This window comes from Cornus florida, unplaced genomic scaffold, assembly GCF_030987335.1.
Source record: "Cornus florida cultivar Cherokee Brave unplaced genomic scaffold, ASM3098733v1 CherokeeBrave_3.0.0_Hap2_Chr10, whole genome shotgun sequence".
NCBI classification, from domain to species: domain Eukaryota; kingdom Viridiplantae; phylum Streptophyta; class Magnoliopsida; order Cornales; family Cornaceae; genus Cornus; species Cornus florida.
This window is the reverse complement of record NW_026775580.1, coordinates 48,697,787-48,722,548: the sequence shown is the minus strand read 5'-3', so window position 1 is coordinate 48,722,548 and position 24,762 is coordinate 48,697,787. Positions and strand designations below refer to the sequence as shown.

Below are 24,762 nucleotides of genomic sequence, written 5' to 3'. Positions count from 1 at the left end.
ACTCCATCAACCATGAGTGGCTGATTCTTCTACTTAGAGTTGGATAAACCCTAAGTATGTAACCTATTCTCTCTCTCTTTTCATACTTTTTGGGGATTTAGCACGTAATTATTGTATAGGCTTGAAATATATGAATCAATTCTTCCAATTGTTTATTTGTATTAATCATGGGTTGTCTTATGTGTGGTTGATGAATAAACAAGCTTTACACTTGAATTCTTTGTAAATTGATTTTTGTGATGTCTATGCATGGTGATAATTAGTTGTAGTTGTGAATCAATTTGATGGAAAATTACTTCTATTTGATGGATGGCACTACATGTTTTGGTTAATTTATTATCTAATTAGTTTTAAATTTATGTTTAATTAGTTTAATTCAAGTTTAATTAATTTAATTGCAATTTAATTATTAGGTAAGTAAACCATCCATACTTATATTTGAATTTCATACTTTTTGCCACAATTGCATTATCCTCTAGATTGATGTAGGCTAGAATTGTAACTTGAATTGATGGACCATTCTTTGAATAGGTGAATTGCACTACACTTAGCTTATTCGTCATTAGGTAGCCAATTCAAACTTGAAATTGATACTTCATACTTTTCTTTGCAAGTATTAGCTACATTAGAATTACATTTAATTATTTCCCTAATTAGTTGAAAGTTAGTGAGTTAGGGAACGTGCTTGGTGGTGAATTCTACACCCTAAGTCTCTTTCCAATCTCTTAAACTCTATTTCTTTATTGCAATCATTTAGTTTAAAATTAGCTTTAATCACAAACAAAACCCTTTTTAGCAATCACATAAGCACTAAAGTAGAATTCAATTCTGAAATGCCTATAATTGTTTAGATCTCTTGGGACGATCCCTGCTCACTTCATACTCCATAGTATAAGTGTTTAGTGGTTTTATAAATTTTAAAATATGGTGCCCACTTGACATTATTTCTAAACCTAAAGTGTTGTGCATTATTTTGTGCACACGCTCGGTCGCATCATAGTTTTGGCGCCGTTGCCAGGGATCTAATGGTTTTAAAGAATTGAATTAGACATTAGTTCTTTGTTGATTTTCTACTTTTAAGTCATTTTAATTTTAATTTTTTTTTATTTGATTTGTCAATTAGGTGCTTGAAGCAAAGTGGAGCAAATGCTGGACTTAGAAGCATTTAAAAAAAAATTGAAGTTGCTTAAGGACCATTTGTAAGTTCTCTTTAATTTCAGTACTTTAATTGTATACCAATGTGCATGCTTTGGACAACCCAATTGGAGGCTTAAATTGAATTGTTTTATTTTTAAGTCCAAGCATACCTTCTTGTAAAAGGCATCGGCCCGTGTGGAGGCATTTATTTGTTTTAAGTGCATTGATATTATTGAGGAGTTTGGGAACATCGTATGTGGAGGTTAAAATTTTGAAGTGTTGGTGTGCTGACTTATTCTAGTGCATGCATGGTCGTAGATCACTTAATCATCTTCTTGTTCCTGTAAATCAAAATCTCGAAGTTTTCCTTTGGCGTTTAAGAGGTAGTACGAGGAATAGTCATCCTAATCTTCTAAATTTTGATTTTCCATCACATTTAATGGAAAACCTAATAGATCCAATTGAAAATCCCATTGTAGATCTTGGTCATGTGGATCATAACGGTGTGCACCACCCACCACAAGTTCATATTGTGGATCCTCAAGGTGTGCATCCACCATTGGGAATGCCGTAACCAGTTAATCATGCGGTGCAACAACCTAATCTAGGGATGCCAAGGCCAAATGTTGTTCACCCAATTGGTGAGCAACAACAACAATATGTTCAAATGGCATACCCTCAATAAGGTCAAATGGCATACAATCAGCAAGGTCAAATGCCATATCCTCCTCTCAATCCTCCAATGGTCCTTAGGGATCGTTACACTCCAAATCAATATAATGCACCCACTTGCATTCAATTGCCAAATTTTTGTGCTCATCATTATGAGATTAAGGCTTCTACCATTAACATGTGCCCCCTTTTCTATGGGTTGAGCAATGAAGAGCCTTATAAACATCTAGATAAGTTCTTGGAAGTTTGTTCCACCGTAAAAATCACGGATTTTCCGGAAGAAGTCCTAAAAATGAAGCTTTTCCCTTTCACTCTTCGGGATAAAGCTAAATATTGGTTTAACAACTTGCGGCCAAATACAATCACCTCTTGGGCACAATTCTTGGGCACAATTGCAACAATAGTTCCTAAAGAAGTATTACCCCGCAAGTCGAACCGATGCTATAAGAACTTCCATTCGTGAATTTAAACAATAAGAAGGAGAACCCCTTCATGAAGCATGGGAACGTTTGAATGATTTGCTACGGAAGTGTCCACATCATGACATTCCGAAGTGGCAATTAGTTCAATGTTTCTTTTCAAGTTTATCCGATGCTAATAAGGGCATTGTTGATGTTTCTTGTGGCGGAAGCTACATAGAAATAAATGAAGATGAAATTTGGCTTCTTTTCGAAAAAAATGAGTGAAAACTCAATGCATAGATCTTTATCTTCTAGGGGTGGTCACTTAGCAAATATGGGAGGCAAGAAAGCTCTAAATCAAATAGACTCTTCCATGGAAATTGCCGCTGAGGTCAAAAATCTTACTCAAAGATTTGATAAATTCCTTTTGAATCAAGGTCCGGCAATTCAATCTTATTCTCATCCTTCCAATGAAATGTGCATGACTTGTTCTAATTACACTCACCATACTTCAAATTGCCCTCTTGGACAAGTCATACCAAGTGAGTCTCAAGAACAAGCAAATGTAGCTTTCATTCATCAAGGGAATAACCCTTATTCCAATACTTACAATCCGGGGTGGAAAAATCATCCTAACTTTGCATGGAGAAATCAAGGAGACGGTGCAAACCCTCCTCAAAATCAAGGTTACCAAGCAAAGTATGTTCCCCCACATCTCCAAAATCAAAATCAGAATTCTTAAGGTTACCATCCTTCATTCTATCCTCAGAATATGAATCAATACTCTCAACCTCAAGCATCAAATTCTCAATCTTACTCTAATCCAAATCAAGCGCCTCCTAAAAGTTCCGCTTTTGAGGACAACGTCTTGCAAGCCTTAAGTGATCTTCAAAAAGATAATCAATTATTTCATTCTCAGTCTCAATCAATTGCAAAGTTTGAAGCTCAAATCGGGCAATTAGCTAATTCTTTAAATGTGAGAGAGAAAGGTAAGTTGCCTAGTCAAACTGAGACCAATCCTAAGGGGCAATTTATGGCGCAAGAAAGTCCTTCATCAGAATTTTCTGGAAATGAGCAAGTTCAAGCAATTACTACCTTGAGGAGTGGTAGGATAGTGGATAACAAGGTAGAGGTACCTAAGGAGGATAGTAAACTGAAGCAACCAAGTGGTAGCATCCGTCCCATTCCAAATCCTATTCCTATTTCTTTAGATGCTAGTGGTTCCAAAATGGACATTCTATCATCTTCATCATCATCTCCCCAATTAGAGAAGCCTTATGAGCCAAAAGCTCCATTTCCTCAAGCTTTGAGAGAGACTTCATCATTTGGGAGACAAGAAGGCAAAATTCATGATATGATGGAAGTGTTTAAACAAGTAAAAATCAATCTTTCTCATCTAGATGCAATTAGGCAAATTCCACCATATGCAAAGTTCTTGAAGGACTTGTGCACACAAAAGAGGAAGAGTAAGGGAAGGACCTTAAGAAAGTGTTTTTAATGGAACAAGTGAGTTCCATCATTCTGTCTAACACTCCTCCTAAGTTCAAGGATCCGAGTGCTCCAACCATTTCTTGTGTTATTGGAAACCAAGAGGTTCGTAGAGCTCTCCTTGATTTAGGTGCAAGTATCAATCTCATTCCATACTCTGTTTACTTGCAGTTAGGATTAGGAGACTTGAAGCCAACATCAGTAGTAATCCAACTAGCCGATAGATCAATTAAGAAACCGAGGGGAATTGTTGAGGATATTCTAATTAAGGTTGATAAATTTTATTTCCCGGTTGATTTTGTGGTACTAGATACTGAGCCAGTCCCTAATCTCACCAATCACATTCCAGTCATTCTAGGAAGGCCATTCCTTGCCACTGCCAATGCCACCATTAATTGTAGATCCGGCATTATGGACATCTCTTTTGGCAACATGATGGTTAAACTTAATGTTTTCAATACAAGTCAACATCCCACAGATGAAGACGAGTGTTTCCTAGTAGATGTCTTGGATGAAACCATAGAGGAGACTCTTCCCTCTATTATCTCTAAGGACCCTCTTGAGGCGTGCCTTTATGAAATGTTTGAAAGTTGTGGTTTTGACACAGAAGGATCCATAATTGAGTTGAATGCTTTGATGGACTCTGTGGCCACTTTGGATTACCCACCTTGGAAAAGCAAGAAAGAACCTCTTCCTTCACTGTCTAGTACTCCACCAGTTCCTTCTCTCATCTCTTCTCATACTCTTGAGCTTAAGCCTCTTCCATCAAATCTCAAATACGCCTTCTTAGGCCCAAAAGAGACTCTTCCGGTCATCATTGCTTCAAATCTTGAAAATGACCAAGAAAATGATCTTTTTGAAGTGCTTAAAGCTAACAAAGAAGCCATTGGATGGAGTGTGGCTGACTTAAAAGGCATTGACCCTTCTATTTGTACGCATCGCATACACATGGAAGAGGATGAAAAGCCATTTAAGGATGCTCAAAGGAGATTGAACCCAAATATGAAGGAAGTTGTCATGAAGGAGCTTGTAAAACTTCTAGATGCGGGAATCATTTATCCTATCTCTGATTCCAAGTGGGTTAGTCCAACTCAAGTGGTTCCCAAAAAGTCGGGAATCACAGTTGTTGAAAATGATAAGGGTGATCTCATCTCGAAACGCACCGCCACTTCATGGCGTGTTTGCATAGATTACCGAAAGCTGAATTCTACCACTAGGAAGGACCATTTTCCATTGCCTTTCATTGACCAAATCTTAGAAAGATTGGCTGGGCAACAATACTATTGCTTCTTAGATGGTTACTCGGGGTACAATCAAGTGGCCATAGATCCATTGGATCAAGAAAAGACCACCTTCACATGTCCTTTCGGTACATTTGCTTATCGACGAATGCCTTTTGGATTGTGCAATGCTCCTGCCACTTTCCAAAGGTGTATGATGTCAATTTTTTCGGACATGGTGGAGAAGTATTTAGAAATCTTCATGGATGACTTCTCGGTTTTTGGGTCCTCATTTGATTCGTGTCTCCAAAATCTCAAAAAAGTGCTTCAAAGATGTCGTGAGACTAATCTTGTGTTAAGTTGGGAAAAGAGCCATTTCATGGTTCAAGAAGGAATCGTGCTTGGACATGTCATCTCTAAAAGAGGAATAGAATTAGATAGAAATCCGCTCATTTCTAGGACATGCCGGTTTTTATCGATGGTTCATCAAAGACTTTAGTAAAATTGCTAGACCCTTGTGCAACCTTCTTGCCAAAGAGACTCCATTTGTCTTTGATGAAGCATTCCTAAATGCTTTTCATCAACTTCGCACTCTTCTATCATCCGATCCCATCATGCAACCTCCAAATTGGTCCTTACCATTTAAGATTATGTGTGATGCTTCCGACTTTACAATGGGTGCTGTTTTGGGGCAAAGAGTAGGTAAACTACCATATGCTATATACTATACGAGTAAGACTTTCTCAGGTGCCCAATTGAACTATTCTACCACCGAGAAAGAGTTACTTGCCGTAGTATATGCCTTTGATAAATTTTGGTTATATCTCTTAGGATCCAAGGTAATTGTGTTTTCCGATCATGTCGCTCTTAGGCATCTTTTAATGAAAAAGGAAACCAAACCTCGCTTGATAAGATGGATCCTACTTCTTCAAGAGTTTGACTTTGAAATCAAGGACAAAAAGGGCTTCGACAATGTCGTTGCCGATCATCTGTCTCAATCAATGGTTGAATCTTCTCTAAATCTTGAAATTCATGAATCATTTCCGGATGAACAACTCTTTCAAATCTCAAATGGGACGTTGCCTTGGTTCGCCGACATTGTTAACTATCTTGTAACCGGCAAACTTCCTATTAATTGGTTAAAACAAGAAATGACCGATTCTTTGCTAACATCCGGAAATACTATTGGGAAGATCCTATTCTGTTTCGTTGTTGCCCAGATCAAATCATAAGGAGATGTGTGCCGGAAAGTGAAGTTCCGAGTGTCCTTGTGTTTTGTCACACACTTGCTTGTGGTGGGCATTTTAGTAGAAAAAAGACCACTTTGAAGGTTCTTCAAAGTGGGCTCTTTTGGCCCACTATCCACCGAGATGCTTATAACTTTTGCAAGGTATGTGTTTGGTGCCAAAAGTTGGGATCAATCTCAAAGAGAGACATAATGCCCTTAACTTCAATCTTCGTTATTGAAATCTTCGATGTATAAGGCATAGACTTTATGTGACCATTCACAATGTCTTATGGCTTTCAATACATTCTCGTTGCTGTTGATTATATGTCAAAGTGGGTTAAGGCTTGTGCTACCAAAACGAATGACCACTCCGTGGTAATTGCATTCGTCAAATCAAACATTTTTACTCGTTTTGGTATGCCAAGGGCCATGATAAGTGATGGAGGAAAACATTTCTGCAATCAATTCTTGAAGAAACTATTTTTGAAATACTCTGTCACACACAAAGTGGCCACTCCCTACCATCCCCAAACAAGTGGGTAAGTCGAGGTGTCAAATAGGGAAATCAATTATATTCTTGAGAAAACTGTCAATCCGACCCGAAAAGATTGGTCAAGGAAATTGAATGATGCTTTGTGGGCTTACTGGACAGCTTGCAAGACTCCAATAGGCATGTCTCCATATAGACTTGTTTATGGGAAGCCTTGTCATCTTCCAGTTGAGCTAGAACACAAAGCACTTTGGGCAATAAAAAGACTCAACTTTGATCTTGATAAGGCTAGACAGGACCGTTTGCTCCAACTCAATGAGTTAGAGGAATTGAGAAATGATGCCTATGATAGTTCAAAAATCTACAAGGAAAGGACAAAAGCATTTCATGATAAACATATTGTGAAAAGGTCTTTTGAGGCCGGTCAAAAGGCTTGGTTATTCAACTCTAGGCTCAAATTCTTCCCTGGAAAGTTTCGAACCAAATGGGAAGGCCCTTATCAAATCATCTATGTGTCACCTCATGGGACGGTTGAACTTAAAAATCTAAAAGATTAAGGGACCTTCAAAGTAAATGGTCAAAAGCTTAAACCATACATTGATGGACAAACTTTTCAAAGAAATGTGGAATCTGCCCTCTTGGTAGATCCCATTTACTTTGAAGATTGAGAGCATCTCACGTCTTTCTAGCGACGTTAAATACTAGTTGTATCGAGTTTCTCCTTCATTACATTTTAATTTCTATTTTATTATTATTTTATTTTATTTTATTTTTATTTTTCCTTTTGTATATTTATGCATTTTTAAATTCAAAAAGAAAAAAAAGTAACAAAAAAAATAAATAAATAAATAAATAATTTGTAAATGGGTAATGTAAGTTGATGTTTGATTTTATTTCTATTTTATTATTTTTATTTTTATTATTTTTATATATATTTCATGTTAGTTTTGCTTTATTCAAAAATATAAAAAATTAAAAATTAAAAAAAAAAGTAAAAATTAAAAAAGAAAGTATAAAATAGTACTAGTTCGTATAGGTTACTTTGTGATTTTATTTTAATTTTATTTATTATTATTATTATTATTTCTATTTTATCTATATTTTATTTTAGTGTATATAAGATTTTTACTTTTACTTAAAAAAAAAAAAAAAAATCAATTCTCAACGTGGGTGGAAGATCGATCCCATTTTCGAGTAGAGACTAACACAGAAAGGACTCATTGGGATCTATCCCCGTCACTTTCTCACATTACACGGTGAAAGGGAACCTTTTTGTATAAAATGGTCGATCCCTTGCGTAGGGTGATCGAACCCCTTAACCTTGCCCTTACCATCTCTCTCTCGCCTCCATTCACTGCCCAACCCTCAAACCTCTTCACCCAAATCCAAACTCCCAAGTTCTTAGACCGTCCCTCTCTGTTCGATCCTCTCTTCCGCGGTGTTGAAGGCTTCGATCGGCGGTGGTCGCATCCGGGTACTGTCTTCTCCAGCCGTGATTTGCAGCAGCGACGGTTTCTGGGTAGCAGGTCCTTCCGGCCGTGCTTGAATCAGTCCGATTCCGGCTTGGTCCTCTCCAGCGAGTTCGGGTTGTAGGTCTGAAAAAAACAAATAAAAAAATAAAATAAAAAAAACAACAGCAGCGGCGTCGCATCTGGCTTCGCCTTCCGGCTTCGCGGCTGGCTTCTTCTCCTGCAATCGCGGCTGCTTTCTCTCTGGCGATCGCATCTGGATTCTCTCTGGTGATTTCCGCTTGGTCTCGCCGGCGATCAAGGCTGGTTCTTCTCCGGCCACGATTTCCGACGATTTGGGTTCTTCGCTTCGTGATTTCCGGCGCCATGGTTCTGTGTCGCTTTTCTTCCGGCGAGCTTGTCGATCGTTTCTCTCCGGCGATTTCGGCCTCCTTTGTTTATATATAAAAAATAATAATAATAATTAAATAATAAAAAGAAAAATACATAAAAATAATAATAATAAATAATAAAAAGAAAAATACATAATAAATAATAATTATAAAAAAATACATAAAAAAAATTTTATTCTTCAAAAAAAAAAAATTTTAATTGTTGTTTAAAAAAAAATAAATAAAATAAAAAAAAAAAAAAACAGTTGATTTGTTGTTAAAAACAATTGCATTGATAATTTTAAAAAAAAAAAAAAATTGAATTAATTTATTTTAAATAAAAAAAATTTTCAATAATATTCCATCTTGCTAGAGACATTAACATTAGCCCATTATTTATTTTTTTTTTTATTTTTTAGGTTGTATATATATGTTCTTTTTCTTTGTTTCTTTTAAAATACAATTAAAAAAAACAAAACAAACAAAAATAAATAAATAAATAAATTTTAAAAATATGCGTTCCCGTTATGCCCTTCTGCTTAGTTATGCATGTTTTCATCTTTTACAAAGGGCTTGATATCATATCTCTTTACATCTTGTTCTATATTGTTTTGGAATGTATGCTTTATTTATCCCATTTGATATTTGATGTGAGTTGTTAGTGTAGCTTTTCCAGTAGGTTTTTGCATCCAAGTTTGGGGGAGATCTCTTTCGTCATGGATCATTACCGGGCGTCATTAACTTTTGCCATCACGGTATACTCTTCTATTTCTTCCATTGTTCTTATTGCACATTGAGGACAATGTGCAATTTAAGTTTGGGGGTAAGGTAGTCATGTTACATTCTACTTTAAGTTGAGCTTTAAATATATAATTGAGATTTGAGATGTGTTTGGCAATGATTTCAAACTTTTGAAACATAGTGCCATTGAAAAGCAAGTTGTTAGAGTCTAATACTTCTTGTATACTCTAAGATGCCATCTAGGGTAAATTTTAATTTTTGACATCATGTTTTCTTTTGTGGTACACATCACCTTGTTGGTTGAAAATGCTTTAAAAGTTGATTCTAGAATTCTACACTTGCACTTGCGTACACTAGCATTCAATTTGTGGGGTACATGCTTAGTTGATTATTATCTTGGTTTATCCCAATTGAGCTAGTATGCTTTGAAAGTTTTCATTCTTGATAAAATGACCTTACAAAGAAAAGAAATAAAAGCACTCACCAAAGGTAAGGAAAAAAAAAAAAAAAAACTGCATTCTTTCAACATGTTAAAAAAGAAGACAATGAAAGAATGTAAGATGTATGATTAGTTTGAGTTCGTAGCCTAGCCATTCCGAGTCATTACGCCCTTAAGAGTGTTTTTACACTTAACGCCCTAAGACCATCTGGTTTGGGAGTCGTTGGCTCAACGCTTGTTATATGGGGTGATTAGAGAGTTTAAGGAACTTTGACATTGCACATGGTCATACATAAAATAAATAAATAAATAAATAAAATAAATAAAAATAAATAAAAAAGAATGTTTGATTGAATAACAAGGTTCATTCAATATCTTGAGGATTGGTACTATATCTGTATGCTAGTTTGAGGGTAAGGCTACGCCATTACTTTGATTTGCTAGGATAGCAACACATTTTGATGCTGGTTCATTCAAAAAGAATGATAGAATTGATTTAATTTGCATGATTAATTACTTGATGTGTGGAGGACCATTCTTGCTTACATGATGTTGAAATGTTGAGAATAGCTTAGAAATGGCACAATTTGCATACTTGAGGTAGTCTACTTTCAACACTTATTTAATCTGTGTCGTTACTTCTCAAGTAAGAAAGAGCTTTTGATGTTTGTGGGTACCATTTCTGGAAACCCTCACGAGACTTCACTCGTCCACTAGGGTAACCTAGGGGTTTAAAAGGCTTGTTGCATATGCTAAATGCAACCGTGATCCCTACGAAAGTGGTTTTATCTTTATTTGCTTTATTAGTTCATAGTTGTATATATTTTTATTTCATTTCCATGCTGTAGTTCATTGCTAGGGACTAGCAATATCTAAGTTTGGGGGCGTAATAAGTGCTTAAATGTTGCACATTTCAGCACCTAAGTTAGGGTATTTCATTCTTTGTATCTATCTTAATTTCATGTTTTAGTCCTAATTTATGTTTATGTGTATTTCAGGGTAATAAAGTTAAAATGAGCTAATTTTGGTTCACTAAAGCCTTTTTGGAGTCAAGCAAAGATATTCAGAAAAAGCTCAGAAAATGGCAAAAAGGAGGTCGCAGCACATTGCTCGTATAGTGTGTTTATTCTTCAAAAGCGGTCAATCTCTGGCCTTTGATGATGTTCCCAAAGATGAAGAAGCAAACCAATGAGCTCGGGGCCAAAATGGAGCTAAATAGGGCTTAAAGGAAATTTCCAACTCTTGGGGGACCGATCCTCCAGGGTGGGGGATCGATCCTCCAGCACTTGGCAACATTATAGGATTTTCTTATTGTTTGGGCTTATTTTGTGAACCATTGGGCTTTAATAGGGCTATTACTTATGGCCCAGTGAGTCATTAGTTTATGGTTAGTTTTTATTTTATTGAGGTAGAGATTATTATTATTTTTATTAAGTTTTTTCATCTGTATCGATATCTCTCTCTGGAAAAAAGACACGAAAGAGGAGAAATGAAGAACGGGCTAGGGTTTAGAAGAAAAGTTCGGAGATGATGAATTCAAGGATGGAGATTGTTCTATCTTTAACTCCATCAACCATGAGTGGCTGATTCTTCTACTTAGGGTTGGATAAACCGTAAGCATGTAACCTATTCTCTCTCTCTTTTCATACTTTTTGGGGATTTAACATGTAATTATTGTATAGGCTTGAAATATATGAATCAATTCTTCCAATTGTTTATTTGTATTAATCATGTGTTGTCTTATGTGTGGTTGATGAATAAACAAGCTTTACACTTGAATTCTTTGTAAATTAATTCTTGTGATGTCTATGCATGGTGATAATTAGTTGTAGTTGTGAATTAATTTGATGGAAAATTACTTCTATTTGATGGATGGCACTACATGTTTTGGTTAATTTATTGTCTAATTAGTTTTAAATTTATGTTTAATTAGTTTAATTCAAGTTTAATTAATTTAATTGCAATTTAATTATTAGGTAAGTAGACCCCACCGAAATGAAACCGCTCCGAATCCGACGAAACTTCGGGGTTTTGTCGGGGACAACAAGGTGATCATTAAACCCAAAGAAGCCCCATGAAAATCAAAACTTGACTTCAAACCTGAACTCAAAAAATGGTCAGAAATGGGTTCTAATAAGGGTGAAAGATGTGCGTCGTCAAGACAAGCATTAAATGCTAAGGCACTACGATGTTTCAACAAAGGAGGTGGCCGAAAAATGAAGAAGAAGGGTGGCAGCCCCTTGGTTGCCATGGCTGCCGGCTAAGATAGAGGAGAGAGAGAGAAAAATCTGATTTTTCATCTTTAAGTCCCCTATTTATAGAAAAACCCTAAAAGTGCCCCAAAAGGGTCCCGCTGGGTTCGGAAAAGTGGAATTTGAGCAAACGCGCTCAAACGGCAAAAATCCGTGAATAAAAAAGATTCAAAATGAGAAACTATGAATAACGAAAGAAACGGCGTCAAAAACTGAGTCCCAAGTAGAGAGTTATGCCCTGAACAAGTTCAATAGCAACCGGTGCCAAAAACCCTAAAACTGGAGAAAAACAATCATAAGGAAATTCTAAGAGTACACAACTCGACGAAATGTGAAAATGAATCCCGTACGAGAATTCAGGCTCAAAACGAGGTATTTAGCAATAACTTTCATTAATTACACAATAGCCCCTCCAAAAAGTGAAAACTGCACTAATGACCCAGAATGAAAATATCTTCCAAAAATATTTTCTTAAAAACCCCTAAAATAAAATATCATCGAAATATATTTATGAGAAATACCCCAAGAAAAGAAAAAGATTCTTAAAAACTCTGCATCCATGCTCATATGGACAACTAGAGCAACTAGAGTACTTTTCTGTAAAAGTAAAGATACATATTTCGTGGAAACCACTTAGGATGAAGGTACATGAAGTCAAAAACCAACTCCGAACACAAGAGTGAGGTTATGCCAACAAAGTGACAAATGGGGAAAAGACAAAATAGGAAAAAGGACGAAAAGTGAATAGTGTCAAAAAATGAAAAATGTGGAAATGACTCGGTCCTTAAAGGAAATTGTAAATCCAAAGGAAAGAGTCTCAGAAACCATCTCCGAGCACTCGAGACGACACCAAGTGACAAGAAACCGAACTCAGAAAAGAAATTTCAACGAAAAAAATTCATCCACAAAATTCTGAGGAAAAAGGAAAAGAATGAAATGACCAGGTCATTACAAGAAAATTCATACTTGCCATATTTATTGTAAAAATTACTCCTTGAGTAATGGAGTAAGAATATCACGTACAGTCCTTTCTTTCTTTTTCTTATTTATTGATTTATTTATTTATTTATTTTTTGGTTGAATTCCAAAATATAATTAATTTTCAATATTGTCTACTTTATCAAAAAAAGAAAAAAAAAGAAGAAAGTAATTAAATATCTTTAATCATGTTACTTCTTCAAATTTACTCAATCTTAGTCATAATATAATAATTTGCAAATTTATATTATTAAGAGTCTGTTTGACATGTGTTATGATATTGTTTTAATAATATTGGTATTTAAATTTGGTTCCATATCATGTTTAGGACTACTGATATTAGTTTAGAATAGTTCATAGCATATAAAAATTTTTGGTCAAAACTCATATCACTAAATTGATGTTATTGTGTATTTTAATATTGTAGTAGAGGAATTAAAACAAATTTTTTAATTTCTCAAAACAATTTTTCGTTAACAAACATGGTTCCGATTTCTACCCAATATTCCTACAACAAAACGATTGTAATCAGGAACAACAGTCTAAAACACATCGGGCCTAGGTTTTCAATTTGTTTTGTAAGGTCTAGCAACAGTGTAATACCCCTAATTTTAAAAAGATAGTCCTGGTATTTAATTTATGTTTTAATTTTCAATTTATGTTTTAATTGACTTTTTAATTGTTTAATTATTTTTGAATTATTTGACTTACTTGACTTATTTGTATTATTGGAATTAATTATTTGGTTTACTTGTTTTCTTTGATTTAATAAATTGTTGAATTCTTAGACTTATTTAACTTTGATTAAGTGCTGTATTTTTGTGACTGGATTTATTATCTGTTTAATTGTTAATATTGCTTAAATTGTTTTATTTAATTTTGTTGATTTTTTTAATTGATTTATTTGTAATTGGTTTAAATATTTTAAAGGCAACTTAACTGTTTTAAATTATTAGGATTTTGTTAATTTCATCGTGTTTTAGTTTGAGCCGACCTGTAGGTGGTTTAGGATTAAGGTTAAGGTTTCAACTTAAGCCTATAAATACATATGAAAACATCTGCTAAGGGTTTTTGTAAACCCTATTCACCATAGTGACGTATACAGTGATATAGAGAGTTATGAGGGCAGAGAAACAGAGAGTGAGTAATTTACAGAGAGGGCATAGGAAGGCAGAGCAAGGAAAACTAAAACTCAGAGACGTGGATTCAGTGTTTCAACTTTGAACTTAAAGGCAAGTTCTGTTCTATTCTTTTCCGTTAATTCGTGTTCTGTGCATGCTTAGGAAGACTCCAGGGATTAAACTAATGCTTAAACAATCTATTATGCATGTTTAAACTGATAATTAACTTCGTTGAATGGAACTGTTATACCAAAATTCTTTAGGTTTCTGTTAGTTGGTTTCTCCTCTAACATGTTTATTTTCTTGTTTAATTGAGATCAACGATTCATATGGTTGCCTAGTAATTAATCTAGGACTGAGTTTGAACTCTAGAACAAGTGTTTAGAACAGTATTTAATTGCATCAAATTAATCTGAATTAAATCTGTCGCAGCTTGCTTAAAATTGGTTAACAGAGGTGTTGTAATTGTTGTTTTAAAACTTGTGTTCCTACACATGTTAGGATTGGATCTTAGTGGTTTAAACTTATTTAAGACTAAGATTGAACCTAGAATAAGAATTAGAATATACCACAGAGGCTCTGTAATCACCGGAGTTGGAGAAGACGAAGCTAGAACGGGCAACGGCTGCAAAGGAGAAGGAGCAGGCTCTAAAATTACCTTAGAGCCGGCTCAAAGATGATGGAGCCAACTCTATTAGGGACTTAGAGCTGGCTCAATGTTGAAGGAGCCGGCTCTAAGTCAAAAGTGGAGCAGGCTCAATGTTTTTGTTGAGCCTGCTCTTTCTTGCATTGCATAGTAATGAGCTTTAGGGGCTGTTTGGGCTGTGCAGTGTTTTCTAAAGCTGTTTAAATGCTATGGTAAGGTGTAATTAAATGTTAGGGACTTAATTAAATATTGAAAAAATTTAATACAATAATGGTTTGAGGAAAGGAACAATGAACAACTCAAATAATGTCTATACGTTGCACTATTTTTGCTAGGTTTATATGACTGGAACTTGGCAAAGTTTTTTTTTATATATAATTCAATTATATAATCCTATATTTTTATAGTGTTATAAGTATGGTGAATTAATTATATTTAACTATACTTAGTTTGGATTTAATGGATATTTAATTTGTTTAATTTGTATCAATTTATCGGTTGTTTTGAAGGATTTAAACGCTATGATTTATTTTAGCAGTTTAAATGATTGGAGCATGATATTTAGGTTTTGTAATGAATACCTAATATTGATATATGTATGAATTTATACAAATGCATATTCTGGAGTATAGTTGTTGATTATATAGTGTTGTTTTAATAACTATGCTATATGGAGGATTTGTATGTACCGGTATGGGACGGTGACATACTAGGTATGGATTAGTCAAACACTAAATCCTACCTAATTTGGATTAAGGTATGGATTAACCCTATGAGTTAAGTCCATCATCTACTTGTGTCATGTCAACAAAATAGTTGAATGACTTAATATGGTTTTAAGACGGATGGATATACATATACCAGATCACCACACAGATGGATGGTATTATATGCTTGGAGGAATATGGACTTTATGTATTTATTATATGTGCCATGGTATAAGCTTGAGTCTCAGGACCATGGTTAGGGTGCGTATATCGCCTAGGATGGATAGTTGGACAGAGGTGTTGTTCCCTGGTAGGTCTAGATACACATGACCATAGTATGTGCGATTTGCATGGTATCTTTATTCAGGCTGAGACAAACCTTTTTGGACTAGTGACCGTCCTATAATGTGTACTATATACATATATGGACTACTCTAGATATTGTTGAGTCTTCCTAGGATGTATCTGCGTATCGAATTACTGTTTAGATTGTAGTAGATCAGGACTTGCATGTGGGCCTGACCCACTTCTTTATTTTTCAGGTGCTCGTCAGTTCCAGGGTTAGAGTTTGGACGTGCAGAGCAGATACAGCTATTCATTTCTCCGATTATGTAGGAATCTTCTCTATGTTAGCTTTGGATTTTATTTTTATTATTTCAGTATCTTTTGGAGAATTTTAATAAGGGGTCCAATGGATGAATTCTCGAGTTGTAAGCTTATGGAGTTTTGGATTATTGGATTTCAATATTTATATTTTAAGGATTTTCAGTTAGCACTCTTTCAGTTTATTATTTTTATTTCTTATTTTATCTTATATTCTGTATTCGGTTACATATTAATTGTTTGATATCCCTCGGGTTTGGGCCTGGGCCTGATCAACCCGTGTCTCGGATCTGAGGGGTATCACAAACAGTGATACAATGGTGAAACCCGGCTTCTATTGGGAAAGAAGATTAAGGAAACACAAGAACTTGGGACTATATCCTCTTTTTGAAAAATTAAGGAGAAAAATTTAATTATGCCAATTGTATTAGTGACGTGGTATCACTAATTGATTAGATAGTGACACGTACTGATAAGATCCACTAAAATAAAGCACTTTTACTTATATGATATGATAATAGTACAAATAATAAAATATTAAAAATGCACGAATTTTTTTTCTGCAAAATTGAGATTTTGAATTTCTACTAGACAAATGGATGTATTTGATAGTTTATTTGTTTATTTTCCATTCTACTAACAAAAAGAACATTTCATTGGAGGGAAACTAAAGAGGTTATTGCTAGCTTCTAAGGCTCTCTTTTTGTAATACCCCTAGTTTTCAAAAGAATAAAATGGAATTTAATATTTTTTTATTTGTATTTTTATTTAATTAAGTGACTTATGTGCTTACTTGTTTAATTGTGATTTAATTGTATTTAATGAAAATTGTTAAATTGTATTTGTGTAATTATTTAACTTAAGTGGTTAATTGTGTTTATTTATTTGTTTTACTTTAATTGTTTATTTGTGATTTAATTTAATGATTTGATTTATTGGTATTAAATGATGTGCATTATAGTATGCTTTATTATTAATGATGTTAGAGTTTTATGTTTTTGTAATCACGTTGAGTTAGGAAGTAGCCGACATATAATTAGGCTGGAATTAGGATTAAGGTTTTACAGGAGCCTATATATATATAAGTTATATGTCTGCAAGGGTTTTAGAACCCTTTTTCCCGTAACACAGAGAGGGTTAGAGGGGAAAACATAGAAAGAGAAACAGAGAGGGTTTTGGGAGGCAAAATAGAGAATGTCTTAATAGTTAAACAGAGGGGCAAGGGAATTGTAAAGGGGAGTTGCTCGTGGGTTGAACCAAGAAGTAACAGAAGAAGAGAACAGCGGTCAGAGAAGGGGAAACAGTCTTGGGGTTACCGAAACTCAGAGACGGTGGTTTAGGTTTCAAACCGAAACCTAAAGGCAAGTTTCATACTATCTCCTTCCTGTAAACTTGTGTTCTGTGCATTCTTTATAGTCTCCAGAGATTAATTCAACTTTTAAAACTGATGATTGATGCATGTTATATCGGACTGTAATCTGTTTTACGTTTAAATAACTGAAATCGGTTTCTTACATAAACTGTTTTGATTATAATTTAAACTTCTGTCAAACAATTTGTATTGGAATCAAAGGAGTTTCTAGGACTGTTGGGACTTGAGTTGAACCTTAGGAACTTTAAAAAAAAAATGGGAACAGAGGGTTGAATTTCGCCGGAAGCGAAAAAGACAAACAGAGGAAGCGGAGAAGGAAAAATGGAGGCTGGGAGAGTGGAGGCGGCTCCACATGATGTAGAGGCGACTCCAAGGAGAGTGGAGCCTGCTAAACCTTAGATTGGAGCCTCCTCAACCCAAAAATTGGAGCCCGCTCAACCTAAAATTAGAGCCTCCTCAACCTAAAAATTAGAGCCTGCTCAACCCAAAATTGGAGCCTACTCAACCCAAAAATTGGAGCCTGCTCAACCCAAAATTGGATCCTCCTCAACTTCAAATTGGAGCCTCTTCAACCTAAAATTGGAGCCTCTTCAACCTAAAATTGGAGCCTGCTCTACCTTTTGTAAATGCCCAATAAGTGGTTTTGGTGGTTTTTGGGTTACAGGGGCTAAAGTGCAATAATGAAGTTTAATTGGGGGTTTTAAAATAATATATGTAACATATTTAAGTCCCAAGAACGTTGGTTTCTGCTGTGGTTATGGACGTCATGAATTTTATACTAAATTGCATGTTGTTAGGAGTTGTAGGAGTTTTAGTTGCTGGTTTTCGATTTAGCAAACTAAAGAGATTTGGTATGGAAGTTGTAGGTGCAAAATTCTGCTCAACCAATAATGATTGAGAAAAATCAAACAACTCACTCAAAAACAATAAGAATAAATAAGAACAGTGTATAGAAAAGTGTAGAATTACTTGATCCCTTTATTGGAGGTCTAAGCCTCTATTTATATACAAAAGATTATAAAATTATGGTAGGACTCGCGTTACTTGCCCTTCAATTCTTTCTATATAAACATTCTTTACTAATAGAGTTCTTTCCGTTGTCTAATTTTCCATACATAGAACTTGCCTTGTACAGAACTTCCTATCTCAGAATTTTCCTTCTATGGTAAATCCTTCAACTGGTAGGACTTGTGCATTCTTGAATAACGGGGCTAAACATACTTTGATCCGGCTGGGCTTGAGTAACGGACCGGATGTTAAATATTAACAAGTTGGGCTGATGACTTCTTGATTCGGCCTTGATGGAGGTTGGAGGACAAATAACAATGGTCTTGGGCTAAAAATACCCTCAAGTTGGGCTTGAGCATGATGGGCCTTATATGTCCTTGGAATGTAGATATGTGTAGTGATGACGTGTGCGCTTTTTATTGGAGGGAGTTTTTTTCCCTCCACACTTTGCCCCAAATTTCATTTTTAATTGAGTGACGGCTCCCATTAAAGAGGGAATTGAAACCGGTTTTTTACTTTGCTTCAGAAACGGTTTGAGGGCTTTCATTATTACTCCGTCATACAAGATTCTGCAAGAGTTACATTCGCCTTTGCTGCACTCCTGTGTTCTCCATTCCATCGCCTTGTCAGGTTAGTTTTTTTTCGCATCTTTCTTTTCAATCTTTCATTATGAGTACTTCATCTACTCCCGAACGTATAGACATTGGGGATTCTGAATCCACACCTTCATCTTCCCCCGTTCGCATTAGGGCTCCCCCTCCTAGGGTTTCTACAGATCGTCTTTCGTTGAATCAATTAGGTACTTCCCCCCTTCCAGCCGAGACATCCACCTCAGGCTCTGATAATGTTCTTACTCATGAAGAGAGGAAAGCAATCATCTCTATTCGCCGCATCAAGTTCTCTATTGCTTTGGTAATGGAAGAATTTGATATTCCTGAGGGAGTAGAAATTGTAGAATATCCTGAGGGTGCCGATTTTACCTCCGACGAGGGAATTGAAGAGAGTGAATTGCTTCTTTCGGTAGGGCATCTTAACGCCCTCCGGTTCCCTCTTCATCCCTTCTATCATTTAGTTTTCAACAAGTTAGGTCTTGCCCCCCTTCAGGGAAATCCTAATTTCTTTCGCATCCTTTCGGCACTGTTGGTGCGCCGGAAATTAGAGGCTCTGGATTTGACCTTTGCCGACCTTCTGCTTACTTACAATATATCTAAGCATGGGACCGAGCCTGGTCGCTTCTTTTTTACCTCCCCCCTTCATCAGAGGATATGCACGAACCTTCCTTCATCCGAAAAGAAGTGGAAAGAAAGGATGGTTATAGTTAAAGGAAAATGGTTCGTGCCCCAATCCATTACGCTCCCCATCCCGCGCAAGTTCGGGAAATTAGGTATAGAATACTTAACCTCCCTTCATACCAAGTGTTCTGGCTGTTTTCCTTGCCAAGTCTTAATGTTTCGCCGTACTTACGAGTTTCTTGGTGTTTTTTCAGCTACATTCCCATCATCCGCAGCAAGGAACAGACTTTCTTTTCTTGAGGAACGAGTCTGGAGTGACCCCTCACCTATCGAGGACCTGCTAACTTCTTCAAATCTCAAGGATATTGCCTCCAGTGCTGTTGCTGCAGACCTCATGGATCTGTCTCTACCATCATTTGACAGTTTCCCCATGACTGAGGAGGAGATACGGAGGGCTGAGGCTTTAAAAGAGAAAGCCGAAGATGCCCAACCCTTGGTCGTTATTAGATCTACTGAGGGTGAGGTGGAGGCTGAGGAACCACCAATGAAGAAATCTCGCCTCAACCCCCCATCATCTGGCAAGGGCAAGGTCCCTTCTAAAAGCAGAGGGAAAAAGGCTGGAGAGGCCAAACCTGAAGATGAAGTCAGGGCATTTGTTCTGGCTGAGACTGGGGCTCCTTGGACTCCTTCCTCCACTAGGGCTGACAAGTCAGTCCTACATTCAGGGGATTCTGTGATCACAGACCCTTCAGCTGCACTGGCGGTGGCTCGAGGGATGTGGCTCCCAAAGGACGAGGAAGCCATCAGCCAAATGGGGTTAGAACAACTACTCCCCTCTGCCCCGGTCCGGGCCATAGAGGTTCGCATTGCTCCTTCAGAATTATGTTACTCTTGCTTGCTTATGTTTCCATTTATGCTCATATTTGTTCCTCTGTTATACAGAGTCTATACCACACCATGGCCCTCTGCGCCACTGCTGAAGCCCAATCCCTCTCCATCAAGAAGTTGGAAAAGGATCTTGACAATGCAGAGAAGAGGGCCACCACTGCCTCTACCAATCTGAAGATAGCTTCTGAAGCCAAGGATGTGTATAAGAGGCAGTTGGCTGCCTCTGAGGCTAAGGTGGATTCTCTTCAGGCCGAAGTTCAACGCCTGACCGAGGCTCTTACTACTTGCTTCAAGGCGGGGAAGCAAATGCAGGGGCGCTACTCCTATCTGGCACACTTGGCTAGTGCTAAAGCGTTCCGGTCTGGCTATAATCAGGGCTCAGGCCCTAGGACGATGGATCCGGACGCTTTTGACAAGCAGGTGGGGGTGCACTTCCCATATGATGAAGGGCCAGAGGCTTTGGAAGCTGAAATCCGCTTTGCCGAGATGGTGAAGGCGCACCTGAAGGGTACTCCTAGCTCTTCTGCCCCTGCGGCTTCAATTCCTCCTACCCCAAGTCCTACTGTAGTGGATGCTTTTGAATCTACTCCCTTCGATCCGAAGAGGAAGTAGAACCATGTATTTTGTTTTTATTGACAGTATGTTTGGGATAATGAATATAATTTTTTGTTTTAGGCTTTCAATACCTGATTTGTTTTTGCTGTATGCTTTTGATACTGTTCATATTTTTCTGACTGGTAATGTTTTTATGACAAACAAAACACATTGTCTTTATGCTTCGAATTTATGCTATCCGAGAAAAAGCAAGGATGGTGGGAAGAAGGAGATCCTTTTAACAGTTTAGTTGATATCTCAGGATGATTCATATGGACAATGATTTAACTGTTAAGTGAACTCTCCTTGCCTTTGACTTGCCTGCAGTAGACGTATACATACTCTTTCCTTCTCGTGTGTTCCTAATGTGGGGTGGATCATGATGAACTTATGATATATCCACATCCATAGGGTATTAAACACTTGGAGTCCGGAGGAAAGAGTTCTAATCCGGGCACCAGAGGTCTGAAGCAAATTATTCCTCGGCACTGAGTGTGGAGGAATATTGCTGAATAGGACACTTAGGGTCCGAAGCTGTCTCGGACACTTAGGATTCGAGGCGAATTGTCCCTCGGCACTGAGTCGTGGAGGAATAGTGCTGAATAGGACACTTAGGGTCCGAAGCTATCTCGGACACTTAGGATCCGAGGCGAATTAAATACTCCCTGGCGCGGAGCCGGAGGGGAGGTTTTGCCGAGCCGGACACTTAGGGTCCGAGGCGAGATTTTTGCCGAGCCGAACACTTAGGGTCCGAGGCGAGATTTTTGCCAAGCCGAACACTTAGGGTCCGAGGCGAGATTTTTGCGGAGCCAGACACCTAGGGTCCGAGGCGAATGAACTACTCCCCGGTGCTGAGCCTGAGGGGAGGTTAAATGAATTACTCCCCGGCGCTGAGCCTGAGGGGAGGTTCTGCCGAACTTGGCACTTAGGGTCCGAGGCGAATGAACTACTCCCCGGCGCTGATCCTGAGGGGAGGTTTAAATGAATTACTCCCCGGCGCTGAGCCAGAGGGAAGGTTTTGCCGAGCCGGACACTCAAGGTCCGAGGCGAATGAACTACTCCCCGGCGCTGAGCCTGAGGGGAGGTTAAATGAATTACTCCCCGGCGCTGAGCCTGAGGGGAGGTTTTGCCGAACCGGACACTTAGGGTCCGAGGCGAATGAACTACTCCACGGCGCTGAGCCTGAGGGGAAGTTTGTTTATATTTTTTCTCAAACAACTTATCATGAGGCCGAGGATTCAAAAATGATAAGAGGCCAAGAAAGCGAGTAACAGTGGCTGTGAAGTTTCCTATTTGTTGACTTTGGGGACTTTCCTCCTCCACTGATACTCCCTTCTTGGCAACCAAATGTTGTGGATCACGCATATATGAACCGTATTTCTTTTCTATTTCTATCCGATGTGGGATATAGACTAAATTTTGTCAAAAAGGTCGGTGTAAGGAATGCCTCTGGTATCGAGCTTGACAGCCTTAAATACCAGTGGGCCCTCCTTACACCGTAATTAACTATTTGAATATTCCCATATATAACAGAATGTAGCACATACTTTTTTGTCGATGTGGGATAGAAAGTTTTAAGCATAGGCCATAACTCATGTTTTTTTTTTTTTTCTTAAAAATTATTGTGACGAATGCTTTTTAGCAGCTTGCTTCTAATTGCATAAAAATTGCATAGTGCAACTTGGCATGCATAAAAAGTGCCTAATGCGACGCATGCATAAAAGTTGCATAATCATAGAGTAGTATGGCCCCCATTTTTATAGAAAGAAATAAATAGAGTAAAGTTGTACTGAATATAGAAGCAAAATAAAGAAAAGTTTGGCTGACTGTGGACATACTCAGCCTTATTTGTGAAGAATTTGCAGCAAAATTGACAAACTTAACTAATGGAAATACCTTTTAAGGTGTATCGCGTTCCAAGGACGCGCAATGGGACGTCCGCCAGCTTTGGCCAAACGATATGCTCATTTCCCCACTACTTCGGTAACCCTGTAGGGTCCAGTCCAATTAGGTTCCAGTTTCTTTACATGAGCTGTCTCTTGCTTCAAAACCCAATCGCCTACCACAAAGCTCCTGAATCTGAAGCGTTTGTTATAACTGTTACACACCTGCTGTTGGTATGCCGCGAGCCGAATTGCTGCTGCATCTCTCCTTTCGTCCACAAGATCAAGGCTATGTTCGAGTTGTTGCTCATTATTCCCTTCCAGTACCAAGGATGTCCGAAGGGTTGGGATTATGGACTCGGTAGGAATGACAGCTTCGGATCCATATGCCATAGCAAATGGGCTTTCTCCCGTGGGTCGTCTTGGAGTGGTTCGATAGGCCCAGAGCACTTGAGGGAGATTCTCGTACCATTTTGTCTTCAATTTCTCCAATTTTTTTCTTTAAGCACCCAAATATCGTGCGATTAGTTATTTCAGCTTGCCCATTGCCTTGTGGATGACTAACTGCAGCCAATTTTTGCAAGATTCCATGTTCGCTAAAGAACTTTCTTGTACTTCTATTATCGAGGTTCTCACCATTGTCCATTACGATGACTTTTGGTACCCCAAACCGGCAAATAATGTTGCTCCAAATGAAATGCTTTACTTCTTCGTGGGTGATGCTAGAGAAGGCTTCAGCTTCCACCCACTTGGTGAAGTAATCCGTAGCCAGAAGCACATGTTCCTTTTTTTCCATGGTTTTAGGTAACGGTCCTACTACATCAATCCCCCATTGGGCGAACGGCCATGGATTAGCCATGGCGTGCAAACCTTCGGCAGGTTGATGCTTTATACCATGGCGCTGACACTTGTCACATCTTCTTGAGTATTCTTCGGCATTCCGAGCCAAGTATGGCCAAAAATAACCTTGGGTTAGAATTTTGTGTGCAAGGGATCTTCCTCCCGAGTGATTTCCACAATCTCCTTCATGAATTTGTTTTAGAATTGTGAGAGCCTCAGTAGGGGTTAAACACTTGAGATAAGGACCGGAGAATGACCTTCGGTACAACTGGTTATTGATGATTGAGTACTTAGCCGCGGTAAGCTTAAGCTTCCTTGCCTCAGCTTTTTGATTTGGGAGAACTCCCTCCTTGAGGTAGGCCTCGATTGGATCAATCCAGCATGGCTCGCGTGGAACTTCCGGGATCACCATCACCTCTTGCTGGGGATTAATGCTGGGTTCTTCGAGAACATCGATTGGAACAAGCCGAATCAACTCTTCGTCTGAAGATGATGCGGCTGCGGCCAATCGATCTGCTTCGGCATTTTCATCTCGTGGTACCTGATGGAATTTGATTTGATCGAACTCCCGGATGGCACTCTCTACAGCATCTTTGTATGACTTCATACGTTCCTCCTTGGGATAATAGTGCCCTGTCACTTGACTGATCACAAGCTGTGAGTCACTAAAAACTTTTAAACACCGTACCTGTAGCTGTTTAGCTAGCCGAAGTCCGGCAAGTAATGCCTCATACTCGGCCTCGTTATTAATAGCTGGGAAATCTAGCAAAATTGACTGCTGCAGCTTGGTACCCTCGGGTGTTGTGATGTCAATCCCGACCCCTGCCCTTTTCTGGTTAGAAGAGCCATCAACCCGTAACTCCCAGTACGGCTTTTGAAGTGTCGGCTCCTCAGATTGATCCTCATACTCCAGTAGGAAATCCGCTACTGACTGCCCCTTGTGAGATACCATTGGTGCATAGGTGATATCAAAAGAGCTAAG

The 24,762-nt window shown here is 37.8% G+C and overlaps 1 non-coding gene across 1 annotated transcript; it reads right to left on the bottom strand.

Annotated features, from left to right (window-relative positions):
- Positions 1-2,247: 2,247 nt before the first annotated feature.
- On the bottom strand, positions 2,248-2,356 carry LOC132280323 (small nucleolar RNA R71). Its single transcript, XR_009471549.1, has one exon. It is a non-coding gene; the product is annotated as a small nucleolar RNA R71 (small nucleolar RNA).
- Between the last annotated feature and the right edge of the window lie 22,406 nt (positions 2,357-24,762).